This window comes from Pelobates fuscus, chromosome 10 (genome assembly GCF_036172605.1).
Source record: "Pelobates fuscus isolate aPelFus1 chromosome 10, aPelFus1.pri, whole genome shotgun sequence".
NCBI lineage: Eukaryota > Metazoa > Chordata > Amphibia > Anura > Pelobatidae > Pelobates > Pelobates fuscus.
Window position 1 is genome coordinate 28290905 of NC_086326.1, and position 15298 is coordinate 28306202.

Here is a 15298-nt window from a genome sequence, read left to right on the forward strand (position 1 = left end):
TTAATGTTTCACAAGTCTTTGTTTGAAGACCAAAGGAAATATTCAAAAAAAATTAAATAAATGAAAAGTGGGAGTTAAGTTGGAAATTCTTGAACTATATTAGTATAAAAAACAAATACAAACTATTTTTTTTTACATTTAGATATTAAAATTTATAAAACACTTTGCAGCCTCCAAGTCTTAGTTTGGATGCTAAAATTATATAGCTCATTGGGTCATTGCCTAGATACATTTTCGTAATGCCAAAGGCAACAAGACCATGGCCAGATTTAGTCTCCTATTTAGACTCTTGGAAAAAAGTATGGCAGAATCTTTCAACGACCTTGCTCTGTTCTACTGAACCTGTTAGGAACTCATCACTAATTATGTTACTGCTGATTTCTGAATGAACTAAAAATATGAATTCTTACAAACTTAGAGATATTGAAAACCTACATAGGTACCTAGGTAAGTTATCAGTTTGCCTTCCCTTCACTCTTATGTTAGGGATGACAAAAGTATATTCATGGCACCTAGACCTCTGTATAATATGCATAAAGGAAAGCTTCAAGCACCATACCACTACAGTGCAGTTTTATAACTGACCCTAAAAGAGTAACAAGGTACTCCTGACACCATAACCACTACAGCGTGCTGTAGTAGTTTTGGTGCTTGGAGTGTTCTATTAAACAAATACTAAAGCATTATGAGTGCAAATCTCTATTCCTAATGCCATAATGCCACTGTCCCTAGGTATATTCAGTCCTCCCCCATTTTCCATAAAAATGAAGATTATATTAAATTTTACCTTTTTCCAGTTCTGTGGCTTCTGAAGCATCACGATGGAGGCATGGCTCAAAGAGGAGCATTGGGTACCTGATGCACATGCATGGCGAACGCAACCCACTAATCCAAGCATTGAATCAATGCTTTTATATCTGGACCTCCACATCATGTGCCATGTAAGAGTAGCTAGTAGCTGTCAGTATGGCAGCCACCAGAAGTGGATGTAACCCTGCAAAGCAAACATTGCAGTTTCTAATGAACTGCAATGTTTTAAATTACAGGTTAAAAGGATAAGACCACTGCACCCAGGCCACTTCATTGAGATGAGGTGGCCTGAGCGATGTTAGTGGTCTTTTATTACTTTGATGTTTACAGAAGTAAGAGGGAATATTTCTAGGACAAACTCTGCAGGCTCAATGTGAAACTTGGCAGATGCCTTTTGATTTATAAATGTATTTATTTTAAATTTTGAAAAATTATAAAAATAAAAATAAGGGGAAGACATTAAATCAATTACACAGTCACTAATATTGTAGAGTCCCATGAGTCTGAGGCAGACACTCTTTAGGTTTTCATTTATAATGAGCAAAAAGATTTGTACAAGTTCAAAGTTCAGAAGAATCTGGACATTTTGCCAAACCAAAAACTTGATTAAGCAAAACAGTTGGTTCATTTAACTCAAAGAAGAACAGGAAAAAATACATCAAATTATGTCAGAAACATTAATTCCCCACTGTGAGAGACGTGAAATACAGTGTATATTGTTTTGTTTTATAACCAGTTATGAGGAACTACTGCATGTAAGCCTCTTTTCTGGTGTTTATTGCTATTTTAACTAGCTGTTGTCTCCATGTCTCTTTGCCAATGAGATATACCAATGAGATTACCAGGTAGGATCGGTATCTCATTTACTGGCTTCAGACAAGCCCAGAATGTTCCCAGGCAAAAGAGCAAAATGTTGGTTTGGTAATGGTTTCCTTGGATGGCACCATTACCAATGAATAACATCAAGGGTACTCATTACATCATAATCAATACAGTAGGCTACAGTGGGTGTAATGTTTGGAGTAACCCTTTAACACTGTTTAAAGCTACATTTCCTGATATTCTTCACTCTTCAATTTATGACTGTAAAAACGTTTAAAGCAGATCTGTCAAGATGTAGGGACTTTGCATAATTTACAACGATCATCGGTGGTGAATTCACTGCTCTGGTTCCAGTGGCCAGGAGGTGCAGATAAAGGCGAGATTTACTTACCTGAACATGTTCTCTTCCTAAAACTCTTCTTCCGCTCCTGGTGCTTCAGCATGTGTGGGAGTACACCATTGAGGTTTATGGGGGATACCACAAGCCCACAGGATCCTTCATAGAAAGAGTTCATATCTGTACAGCTGTCACTAGTGACGCGTGGGGAATATGACAAGGCTCCGCCAAATGTCAAGCTTTGTCAGGCAGAGAAAAAAATGCTGACACAAAGTAGCCCCTACTTTGTCTCAGTATATCTTTTGACTGTGTTGGACGTTCAGTGAAAATCCAATACAATCAATCTGCGAATTTCATAAAGATTTTATCTTTGTTAAATACTCATTTTGGAGGAGGGTGGGTTTGATAGTGGGTTTGGAGGGCAGTGCTGCTTTAAGTTTAAACATTATGCTTTAGGTAAACTCATCTCTTTTGATTTTCTATACATTTTATGTGTCGTTTGAACTGTCACTGTAAATCTATGGTCTGCACATTTGCCATTAATTATTGATTGTGTCATATATTTTATGCTCTCAGAATTTCTGTTTTAAACTTATGTATACACTATATATAAAAACATTCCCATGAGAATGTTAAAACACTGAAAGATGCAGATGCAAATCTGCTAGACATATCCCAAAAACCTCAGAGAGTCCTAGGAGCTTCTACCAAGTACTGACTTTGAATTAAATATGTATGCAGCTAACTAATATGTTTCTTTCTTTCTTTCATTCATTAATGTGTTTGTTCTTCTTATATTATTTATCATTGTATTATATTTTATATAAACTTTTGTATATATTATATATCATATGCTGTACTTAAGCACGTTGTGAAGATGTTGTGAAGTCATGTAATAGTTATAAAAGAAAGATAATGTCATATCTGTGTTCTGAAAAAAAAACATCAATAAACCACTTGAACTTTGGCTTTGTGGTTTGAGATGTATATGTACATCAAGAGACAACCTCACATTCAATATTTCTATATTTCCAATAGATACAGCCCCTGTGCAATTCCCTGGCCAGGGAATTTAATTGCTTGAGAGTGACTTCTCTTGTGACTTAATACTAAAAAAAAAAAATATTTTATTAGAGTTCTAAGCAGATGTAACAAATCATCAGAATTTCAGGGACTTTTATCAAGATAATGTTATGCTCATCACGTTTATTTTATTTATTTTTTATCTTATTTTTATTGTTTGATTATAGCAGTAAAGTAAAGCAGTTGCGTATATTCATTTTGAGACGCGCAGGTCTCTCTAAATGCTGAAGTATAATTAGATATTTGCTGTCCTAGGCATTAGACACGCAGGTCTTTCCAAGATGTGCAGTCGTTGAGCCATAGTTGAACTTAGTGTGTTGGCATAATAGCAGGCTAAGAAACATTTGAAATCAAAAGTAAGTCAGTTGTATATATACATAATGAGACGCTTAGGTCTCCATAAATGCGAAAATTAAATTAAACATTTGCTGCCTTACACATTGTACTCGCAGGTACTGCCAAGATGTGTAGTCGTTGATCTATAGTTGAATTTAACATATGGGCATTACCAGGCTAAGAACCATTTGAAATCAAACAAGGTTAGCCCTGAGGGTATATATGGATGTATTGATAAGCTTAATACCTTCACTATGTTCTGTAGGTGTGATTAGTGTCCGTGTGAACGGTGTTGTGCGTGTAGGTCAGGGAACACCAGTAGGGTCGTATGGTAGTGTGTGCCCCTCCCGTTGTATCATTTCGTTTATCTGGCTATCTCGTTTGTGGAGTTCACCCCCAGTGGAACTGCCATTGTGTCCCCGTCTTTTTGCCAACGCTACTCATGCGTTTGCTCGCTCTTAAATGTGTTGTATTGTGGACTGTTCATCCTTTGTCTTGGTAAATTTTGTCATATCTATATGCTTTCTTGAGTTTATGCTCATCACATTTCAAACTAAAGTAAAATAATGCATTGAAAGTAGTTAAAAACACCAAAAGTAGTGATTTAGGAGATATCAGAAAAATGTTTGTTTTGGTGCAGATCTGGTTTTGTGCATTTCTGTTTGCTGTTATTGTTACATTTTGTTTAGGGTGGGGAGATGTTAACCTTTGTACATATTGATTTCTTAATCTATGTTTTTCACGTTTAACTGTTTAAGCACCTGATACATGTTTTGGTCTGATTTGTGCACATTTGATGTTCAAGAGTTAGTTTTCTTACTAATGTCTTACATGAGGTCACCTAAATGCCAGATACCCAAGATTAGGCAAATTGATCACAATTATTAATTATATGTCTTAAACATAGGATTGCTTTTCTATGGATCATTACGTAATAATCCTTTTGTAATAATACAGAGAATTATTCCATTAAAAGGGAAGTAAATTATCATGTTTGGCTTTGTTTTTTTCTTAAAACATTGCTTTCAATGCTATTCCAGATTTTCTCAAAGAAATTTACATAGAATGCTTACTTTCTACTATGCCTCTAAAGTTATTTGATGAACGAATGATAAGCGTGAGTAAGGGGAAACTAAGTGTCCATATGCACACAGTAACATGTAAATGCCGATATGACCATGGTCTTTATATATTCATTATGATATATTCATAATATCAATGTCACCAGTGTGTCAATGCATGTAGAAAAAAATGGAAATCATGGACGTTACATACAAAGTTAAAGGGACACTATAGTCACCAAAGCAACTTTAGCTCAATTAGGCAGTTGTCGTGTATAGATCATGCCTCTGAAGTCTCACTGTTCGATTCTCTGCCATTTACGAGTTAAATCACTTGGTTTATGCAGCCCCAGGCACACCTCTCTGCATTTGACTTTCACCAGCATCCTATGCCCTTCCCATAAAGAGTCATCTAGCGTTTACACTTCCTTTATTGCAAATTCTGTCTCCTGCTCTGTTAATAGTTTGCTAGACCCTGCAGGAGCCTCCTGTGTGTAATTGAAGTTCAATTTACAGAGCAGGAGATAAAAACTTTTAAAGTAAGTTAACATCTGATTGAAAATGAAACCATTTTGTTTTCATGCAGGCTGTGTCAGACACAGCCAGGGGAGGTGGGGCAAAGGCTGTATGTACAGGAACAAAGTGATTTAACTCCTGAATTGAGCAGTGAGACTACAGGGGCATGATCTATACACAAAAAACTGCTTCAATTAAGTTAAAGTTGTTTTGTTGACTACAGTGTCCCTTTAACTTGTATTTTCAGAATGTGGTTGGGACTAATACACTGTACATCAGATACTACTTTATTGAAATAATTCTGAATAAGTCCACAAGCAGGAAACATCAGCTGCCGATAGTTGTTAACAAAGTATCACAGATACATTTTCCTATATGCTTTTTTCCTGATGTCATGAAAGGTTACAAAACAGGCTTCTTGGACTGACAGCACAAGGAAAATAAAAAACAGGAAGTATATGCTGTTTTAATCATAAGCCCTTTATGGTACCATCTAAATAAAAAACGTGAATTAAAATCTACGTCAGATTACTTTATACATTAAAAATAGTTGAGTGTTCTTTATTATGCATTTTGGGCTGTTTTTTGTTCCGTAAAAATATGACAGCACAGCTATAGGCAAAAATGTCAGAATTCTAATTTTTGGTTTATTTATTTCCAAAAGTAACATTTTCACTACGACAAGAATTTTCAAGGAGTTGCATTCACATATTGTCCATCTGCAGTCAATTCTCCAGAGTCCCATTTTCTTTTCAAGCATACAAATAAAAAAAAGGATTCAAATAACTGAGCTTTCGTTTAAGCCTGTCATTCATTCAGAATATTTATTTTTTTTCGTTTTATTTCATTCCATTTGAAGGGGTCAATTATTTTTCTTACACATAAAGAATGTACTTGTTAATTAGAGAGGAACACAGGGAGTGAAAAGTAACAGTTTGTGCCTTTTAGAAACATACAATTATAATGGAAACTCGTATTTCTTTAAACTAAACTGCATTTTTAATGATTTGCCCTAAATGTCATAAATCGTTATTTTAATAAAATATGTATAACTGATGATATTATAAGCAGCCACTGATTTTATTGTATAAGACCAAATATTGACCTTTTAGGTTAGGAATCACATATTTTTTATTAAAGGGACACTATAGTCACCAGAACAACTGCAGCTTAATGTGGTTGTTCTAGTGAGTATAATAGCTCCCTTCAGGCATTTTCATGTAAACATTGCCTTTTCTCTGAAAGGGACACCTTCTCCTAGGGACACCTCCAAGTGGCCACTCCTTAGATGGCCACTGGAGGGGCTTCCTGGCTCAGGGCTGCATTGTAGGCAGCACTGCCGTTCAGTGTCCCCACACTCTGCATGGAGATGCTGAATATTTCTCATAGAGATGCATTGATTCAAATAATCTCTATGAGGAGGTGCTGATTTGCCAAAATGGCGTTTGGCCCCGACCCATTGCCGATTTTAGCCAATCCAATGCTTTCCAGCCTGACACGCAGAAAAACTTTATTGTTGCTGTATGCCCGAGGACATTAGTCAATATCAGACCACTTGATCTGACTGACTATTGTGAGCAATCGCGCTCACATACTAAAGGCAAAAAACGGAGTGGAACAACCTCTTGTACACTCTTAATGTGCTAATATAATAATACATTAATACATTCTTAAAAATAGTTATAAACATAGTTGCATCAATCAATTTTATTTACTCAAAATACTTCTAAAAACCTTATTGTGTGGCATAGTACAATACAGAAAGTATATAATACCAATAAAACTAATATATATATAATTAAATAGTTAATAACACAAAACAATATTTTATTTTATTAAAACCACATGATAATCAAGAATAGTAAGGAAGAAGAATCATCAAAAATCTCCGGCTGGAGGACATAACAAGGGCACCAACTTCAGGAATATTGAAAAAAAAAATATATAATGAGAATAATAATAAACCAGGGTTAAAACCTGGTTTTAAAAAGGCACCAATGATGAGAAAAAATATATATATAAAATATAAGATATAAAATATAAATATATATATATATATATATATATATATATATATATATATATATATTATAAATGAAGTTTGTCTTTTCTAAAAAGGATACAAAATGTAAAACATTAATATGTGCATAGTCGATCAATCCATAAAAACCAACAGATCTATATCCACATTCAAACCACTAGGGGAGGAAGTTTTAAGTCTATGTATCCATTCTGTTTCTTTCATAGCTAAAGCTTTTCTCAATATCTCCTCCTCTCCAATGGGGAGTAATAGCATCTATCCCTATACATTTAAAATCCATTACATTAAACCTTTATTTAAAAAGGTTAAAATCAGGGCAGTTTATATAGTGTCGGGGGACGCTGTGTATTATATTTCCTCTTTTAATGCCATTAAAATGTTCCAGGATTCTGACATGTAGTTTCCTTATGAAGGGAGAAGTTATCATCATGGGTGACTTTAATCTTCCTGATGTGAATTGGGAAACAAAAATAGATGCTTGTGCCAGGAGCACACATATTCTAAACTCCCTGCTGGGATTGTCTCTAAAACAAGTCGTTGAGGAGCCAACTCGTAAAGAGGCCATACTAGATTTAGTGTTAACAAATTGAGATTTGGTATCCGATATTACTGTAGATGAAAGTTTAGGATCCAGTGATCATCAATCAGTGTGGTTTAATATAAGAACAGTGACTGAGTCACACCACACAAAAACAAAATTTTTAGACTTTAGAAAAACAGACTTTTCTAAACTTAGAATATGTGTAAAGGAGTCATTATCAGACTGGAGCAATTTAAATGGCGTCCAAGAGAAATGTGATTATTTAAAAGTTGCACTACTGAAGGCAACAGAAAATTGCATTAGGCTTTTCAGTAAGAGCAAAACATTCAAGAAACCACTGTGGTACTCCGCAGATGTGGCCAAAAGAGCAAAAAACAAAAAGTTAGCATTTAGTAATTATAAAAAAAAACAGAGTGAGGAAGACAGAATGATCTATAAGATTAGGCAGAAAGAGGCTAAGCAAGTTATAAGAGCTTCCAAATCACACACAGAAGAGAAAATAGCACAGTCAGTAAAAAAGGGGGACAAAACTTATTTTAGATACTTAAATGAGAAATGAAAAGTAAAACAAGGATTAGTTAGATTAAAAACAAAAGAAGGAAGGTATGTAGAAGAGGATAAAGGTCTAGCTGACTGCCTCAATGAATATTTTTGTTCGGTATTTACAGATGAAAATGAAGGAGAGGGACCTCAGTTAAGAAAAAGGATAAATTAGTTATTTATTACACGTGAGTTTACAGAGGAAGAGGTTCTATTTCAACTGTCAAAAGTAAAGACAAATAAGTCAATGGGACCTGATGGAATACACCCAAAGCTATTAAAAGAGCTTAGTGGTATACTAGCAAAGCCGTTAACAGATTTACTTAACCAATCATTGATAACAGGAGTAGTCCCAGAAGATTGGAAGTTGGTGAATGTTGTGCCCATTCACAAGAAAGGTAATAGGGAGGAGTCGGGCAACTATAGGCCAGTAAGCCTTACTTCAGTAGTGGGGAAAGTGATGGAAACCATGTTAAAGGATAGGATTGTTGAACATCTTAAAAAACATGGATTTCAAGATCAGAGACAACATGGGTTTTCTTCAGGGAGATCATGCCAAACTAATCTTATTGATTTTTTTGATTGGGTAACTAAAATTATAGATCAGGGTGGTGCAGTAGACATTGCTTACCTAGATTTCAGTAAGGCTTTTGAGACTGTTGCACATAGAAGGCTTATCAATAAACTGCAATATTTAAGTTTGGATTCCACTATTGTTGAATGGGTAAGGCAGTGGCTGAGTGACAGGCAACAGAGGGTTGTAGTCAATGGAGTATATTCGAAGCTTGGGCTTGTCACCAGTGGGGTAACTCAGGGATGTGTACTTGGACCGATTCTCTTATATTTTCATTAGTGATATTGCAGAAGGTCTTGATGTTAAGATATGTAACAGGGTTGATGTTCCAGGAGGGATAAGCCAAATGGAAAATGATTTAGGTAAACTAGAAAAATGGTCAGAGTTGTGGCAACTGACATTTAATGTGGATAAGTGCAAGATAATGCATCTTGGACGTAAAAACCCAAGGGCAGAGTACAGAATATTTGATAGAGTCCTAACCTCAACATCTGAGGAAAGGGATTTAGGGGTGATTATTTCTGATGACTTAAAGGTAGGCAGACAATGTAATAGAGCAGCAGGAAATGCTAGCAGAATGCTTGGTTGTATAGGGAGAGGTATTAGCAATAGAAAGAGGGAAGTGCTCATGCCATTGTACAGAACACTCCTGAGACCTCACTTGGATTATTATACGCAGTACTGGAGACCGTATCTTCAGAAGGATATTGATACCTTAGAGATAGTGATGTACCGAACGGTTCGCTGGCGAATAGTTCCTGGCGAACATAGCGTGTTCGCGTTCGCCACGGCGGGCGAACATATGCGCGGTTCGATCCGCCCCCTATTCGTCATCATTGAGTAAACTTTGACCCTGTGCCTCACAGTCAGCAGACAGATTCCAGACAATCAGCAGCATACCCTCCCTTCCAGATCCTACCACCTCCTGTACAGCATCCATTTTAGATTCATTCGGAAGCTGCATTCTTAGTGAGAGGAGGGAAAGTGTAGCTGCTGCTGATTTGATAGGGAAATGGATAGCTAGGCTAGTGTATTCAGTGTCCACTACAGTCCTGAAGGACTCATCTGATCTCTGCTGTAAGGACAGCACCCCAAAAAGCCATTTTTAGGGCTAGAACATCAGTCTGCTTTTTTTTCCTGTGTAATCTAATTGCAGTTGCCTGCCTGCCAGCTTCTGTGTCAGGCTCACAGTGGATACTGTGCCCACTTGCCCAGTGCCAACACTCATATCTGGTGTCACAATAGCTTGCATTTAAAAACAAAAAAATGTTTTCACTGTAATAGATTGAATAGCAGTTAGTTGTCTGCAAGTGTCTGTGTGTCAGGCCTACAGCGTGTACTCTGCCAACCTCTGCCAGTGCACAGTGCCACTTATATCTGGTGTCACAATAGCTTGCATTTAAAAACAAAAAATGTTTTCACTGTAATAGATTGAATAGCAGTTAGTTGTCTGCAAGTGTCTGTGTGTCAGGCCTACAGCGTGTACTCTGCCAACCTCTGCCAGTGCGCAGTGCCACTTATATCTGGTGTCACAATAGCTTGCATTTAAAAACAAAAAAATGTTTTCACTGTAATAGATTGAATAGCAGTCAGTGTCCTTCATAAGTGTGTGTCAGGCCTACAGCGTGTACTCTGCCAACCTCTGCCAGTGCACAGTGCCACTCATATCTGGTGTCACAATAGCGTGCATTTAAAAACAAAAAACTTTTTGACTATAATATAATAGCAGTCAGTGTCCTTCATAAGTGTGTGTCAGGCCTACAGTGTGTACTCTGCCAACCTCTGCCAGTGCACAGTGCCACTCATATCTGGTATCACAATAGCGTGCATTTAAAAACAAAAAAGTTTTTGACTGTAATATAATAGCAGTCAGTGTCCTTCATAAGTGTGTGTCAGGCCTACAGCGTGTACTCTGACAACCTCTGCATTTAAAAGACTAAAAAAGGCCTGATGAGATGAGCTGCCTTGGGCTAAAAATGGTCCACACGCTGCTGTATTTTAGCTCTGAATGCCGGTTGACTTGCGTGACTTATCCGCCACCAACTAGGGTTCAAGCTGCAATGTTTTAGGGTACTTTCTGCCTGGGAAACAAACATCAATTTTTATGGCCGCTGCTACAGCAGCGGCTGCAACAATTCCTAATTTTTCAGGCATGTCTAATTTTTCGGCCCTCTGGTGCTGCACTGTGGCTTCAAAAACCAAACAAAAAAAGGCACATAACTGGGATTAAACTGATAGGAATAGTACTACTTAACACACCACTCCTATCTGGTGGGACATTAGATTGAACGCGCAGTGCCCCAAATTTGAAGGAGGACCGACCAAGCATCTTTTCCCATCTCCTGGTTCCTAAAATCGATGCCATATACATGTCGCCTGATAGGGCGCCAGCTCGTTATTCTCCTTTTCACTTCACTAGGGACACTTTACTGCACTATGGGCACTTAGACCCACTCTTTGTCTTGCACAGTGTTATTCCTAGCCAGCATCTGTGATGGGAAATCAGGCAGTCATCTAAACGTTTAGATTGAGCTTTAGCTTAGAACACCCTTGAAGGTGTTTAAGGAGATTAGGGCTAGTTTAGAGGATACTTCTTAGACCTCTGAGTCTTTATAGCCCTTCTACCTATCCAGCATTTCTGGAAACTAGCTAAGAGAAAGGGTGGCTGTGTGTCTGTGATACATTTAACTTTATATCACCTTATTGACACATTTTATGACAGCATCACTCCGGTCTCCATACTCTCTGCCTATACCCATCTATTTAGAGGGAATTTCCTTGCCCCTGTTAAAATTATATAATAGGTAATAGTATTACCATTATTACACAATTAGCCACTATAGGGGAATGAGTATAGTATCCCTTTGTTATTTATAAATGACACAATAAAGACTTTTGTCCATTACTCAATTTACTTTAACAAAGGGTACTAACCACGGTATTAGGAAGCATTACTCTGCTTTCCCTTTCTCCCTCTATTATACACCTATGCTCACTAGGATTTGTAGGTATCACTTTATTATAGTTGTCTAACCTTTTCCTATGCCAGTTTTAGATCTCCTTCTTGGGAGATTTTTTCTTTTTTCAGTTTATTAGCATACCTGGGTACAAGCCCTCGGTGGGGCTGGCACCACCACCTGACCACATTTCCTCTTTCCTTCAACTCATACCGCTTTTTCCATCTTTGAAGGGGTTTGGTGAAACAAGGAAATAGTCCTCTACTCGTAACAGGGATTAAACTGATAAGAATAGTACTACTTAACACACCTTATAATAACACAGAGAGAGGCAATGCAGAGAGAGGAGTCGGAAGAAGAGGAGTCAGAGGAGAAAGGTGGCTTTGAGGAGGTGGAAGACCAAACACAGCAGGCGTCCCAGGGGGCTTGTTGTCACCTTTCGGGGACCCTTGGTGGAGGAAGAGACCTTCAATGACATCAGTGAGGACAAGGAACGGGACATGGCTAGCTTGGTATCCAACCTTGTGCAAATGGGGAGTTTGTGGTTATGCAAATGGACTGTTTGCGGTTGTTTGCGGTGCGTTAAACGGGGAGTTTGGTCTGTCACTGTGAAGCGGGCGTAACCCTTACACTACCTGATCGATACAACATCATACAGTAGGTCCCCCCCTCATTATTTTTATGGCCCCCGCCCACCACTCACGGGTTGGGGCGTGTGGGAGGACAGTAGATCCCCCTCATTGTGATTTATGGCCCCCACCCACCGCGCAGGGGTGGGGGCCAGGGGGGAGGACAGTAGGTCCCCTCCTTATCCTTATTTACTGAATATTCCCCTGTATAACAATGTATGTCATTTAGTGAATGTGACAGACCCCTTTTGGAGTGACAGATACCATCTCGGAGAATTGCCGTTGTATGTGGATTATTGTGGATTTCGGGTACTTGTGGATCCGTACGGTACACACCGCCACGTGGAGATAACAATGGGTCGCGGCCATTTTGACCGCATGGACTAATGACCGAACTTTCCACACGACGAATTTCGACCTTACCGACAACGTACGCCCATGCTGGTCGACGGATTCAAAGTACCAAAATAAAGACACCGGATCCAAAAGAGAGTTTTTGTTTATATTATATGGTTCCTGCGTAATTGGTGCAAACGTGTATCTAGCGAACGGCCCAACCGATCTAGGGGATTTTCACGTATATTGTTCCCTTAGATCTCCGTTCCCTAATACACGTAGCACATTGTATTTTCGTTACATATTGTGTGTGTTATTAAACCTGTAATAATTGTAAAATATTCTGCTCGGTACAGTGGGAGTGACTCCCACTGTAAATGTATTATCTCCTCCGGATACGGGGAGGTGTTGTTGTACGGCATAAAAGCCCGAGTTGCAGAATAAACGTTATTCCTACTTTGACCCTCAACACAGAGTCTCGTCTCGTGCTTGGAGGGGATGGCTAATTACTTGCATTCGTAATTCCTGGGAACCTGTTATGCTTTAGCTGACTTCATCTAGAAGGGGGAAAGGACACCTTCTCAGCGGCGTAAACCCCTAATACACCGGGGTGCCGCTACAGTGAATATTCCCTATTCTGCTCTGTGTCAGTGTGTATCAGGGTCTCTGAGGATAGGTGTCAATCCATATCTGCCAAGTGACCCTATGTAGGAGGAACAGTCCCTATGCTGCTCTGTGTCAGTGTGTATCAGGGTCCCTGAGGACAGGTGTCAATCCATATCTGCCAAGTGACCCTATGTAGGGGGAACAGTCCTTATTCTGCTCTGTGTCAGTGTGTATCAGGGTCCCTGAGGACAGGTGTCAATCCATATCTGCCAAGTGACCCTATGTAGGGGGAACAGTCCCTATTCTGCTCTGTGTCAGTGTGTATCAGGGTCTCTGAGGACAGGTGTCAATCCATATGTCAAGGTGTCCATATGTCATATGTCAGGTGTCAATCCATATCCATTGTGATTTAGGAATGTTAGGTGATTTATGCCCTTTATGGATTAAAACCAGACTCTGCATCAACTGTGTAATTTTCCATGGGAGTTTTGCCATGGATCCCCCTCCGGCATGCAACTTTCTCATCACTATTGTGGCCAGAAAGAGTCCCTGTGGGTTTTAAAATTTGCCTGCCCATTGAAGTCTATAATTTGTGTTCGAGACATCACTACTTAGAGAGCGTTCAGAGAAGGGCTACTAAACTGGATCATGGATTGCAGGATAAAACTTACCAGGCAAGGTTAAAGGATCTTAACATGTATAGCTTGGAGGAAAGACTAAACAGGGGGGATATGATAGAAACATTTAAATACATAAAGGGAATCAACACAGTAAAGGAGGAGACTACAGTAAAGGAGGAGACCACAACAAGAGGACATAGTCTTAAATTAGAGGGACAAAGGTTTAAAAATATCAGGAAGTATTACTTTACTGAGAGGGTAGTGGATGCATGGAATAGCCTTCCAGCTGAAGTGGTAGAGGTTAACACAGTAAAGGAGTTTAAGCATGCGTGGGATAGGCATAAGGCTATCCTAACTATAAGATAAGGCCAGAGACTAATGAAAGTATTTAGAAAATTGGGCAGACTAGATGGGCCAAATGGTTCTTATCTGCTGGCTGCTGCTGTGGGTTTCTGGCTCTGTACCTGTTGCAGTGGGTTGTTTTGTGCTTGTGTGGCCCTTGGCACTCTACTGCCATTATCTGGGGGCAGTAGTGGCCCCATCTCTTGGTTTGTCAGTAAAAGCAAAAAATTCAAGAAACCACTGTGGTACTCCGCAGATGTGGCCAAAATAGTAAAAAACAAAAAGTTAGCATTTAGTAATTATAAAAAAAACCAGAGTGAGGAAGACAGAATGACCTATAAGATTAGGCAGAAAGAGGCTAAGCAAGTTATAAGAGCTTCCAAATCCCACACAGAAGAGAAAATAGCACAGTCAGTAAAAAAGGGGGACAAAACTTTTTTTAGATACATAAATGAGAAAAGAAAAGTAAAACAAGGATTAGTTAGATTAAAAACAAAAGAAGGAAGGTATGTAGATGAGGATAAAGGTCTAGCTGACTGCCTCAATGAATATTTTTGTTCGGTATTTACAGATGAAAATGAAGGAAAGGGACCTCTGTTAACAAAAAGGATTAATGAGTCATTTATTACATGTGAGTTTACAGAGGAAGAGGTTCTATTTCAACTGTCAAAAGTAAAGACAAATAAGTCAATGGGACCTGATGGAATACACCCAAAGCTATTAAAAGAGCTTAGTGGTGTACTAGCAAAACCATTAACAGATTTATTTAACCAATCATTGATAACAGGAGTAGTCCCAGAAGATTGGAAGTTAGCGAATGTTGTGCCCATTCACAAGAAAGGTAATAGGGAGGAGTCGGGCAACTATAGGCCAGTAAGCCTTACTTCAGTAGTGGGGAAAGTGATGGAAACCATGTTAAAGGATAGGATTGTTAAACATCTAAAAACACATGGATTTCAAGACCAGAGACAACATGGGTTTACTTCAGGGAGATCATGCCAAACTAATCTTATTGATTTTTTTGATTGGGTAACTAAAATTATAGATCAGGGTGGTGCAGTAGACATTGCTTACCTAGATTTCAGTAAGGCTTTTGACACTGTTGCACATAGAAGGCTTATCAATAAACTACAATCTTTGAGTTTGG

At 38.5% G+C, this 15298-nt stretch overlaps 1 protein-coding gene across 1 annotated transcript in view; it reads right to left on the bottom strand.

Moving 5' to 3' along the window:
- Positions 1-15298, bottom strand: part of ADGRA1 (adhesion G protein-coupled receptor A1) — a 583487-nt gene that overhangs the window by 503935 nt on the left and 64254 nt on the right. The gene's annotated exons all lie outside the window — the stretch shown is intronic.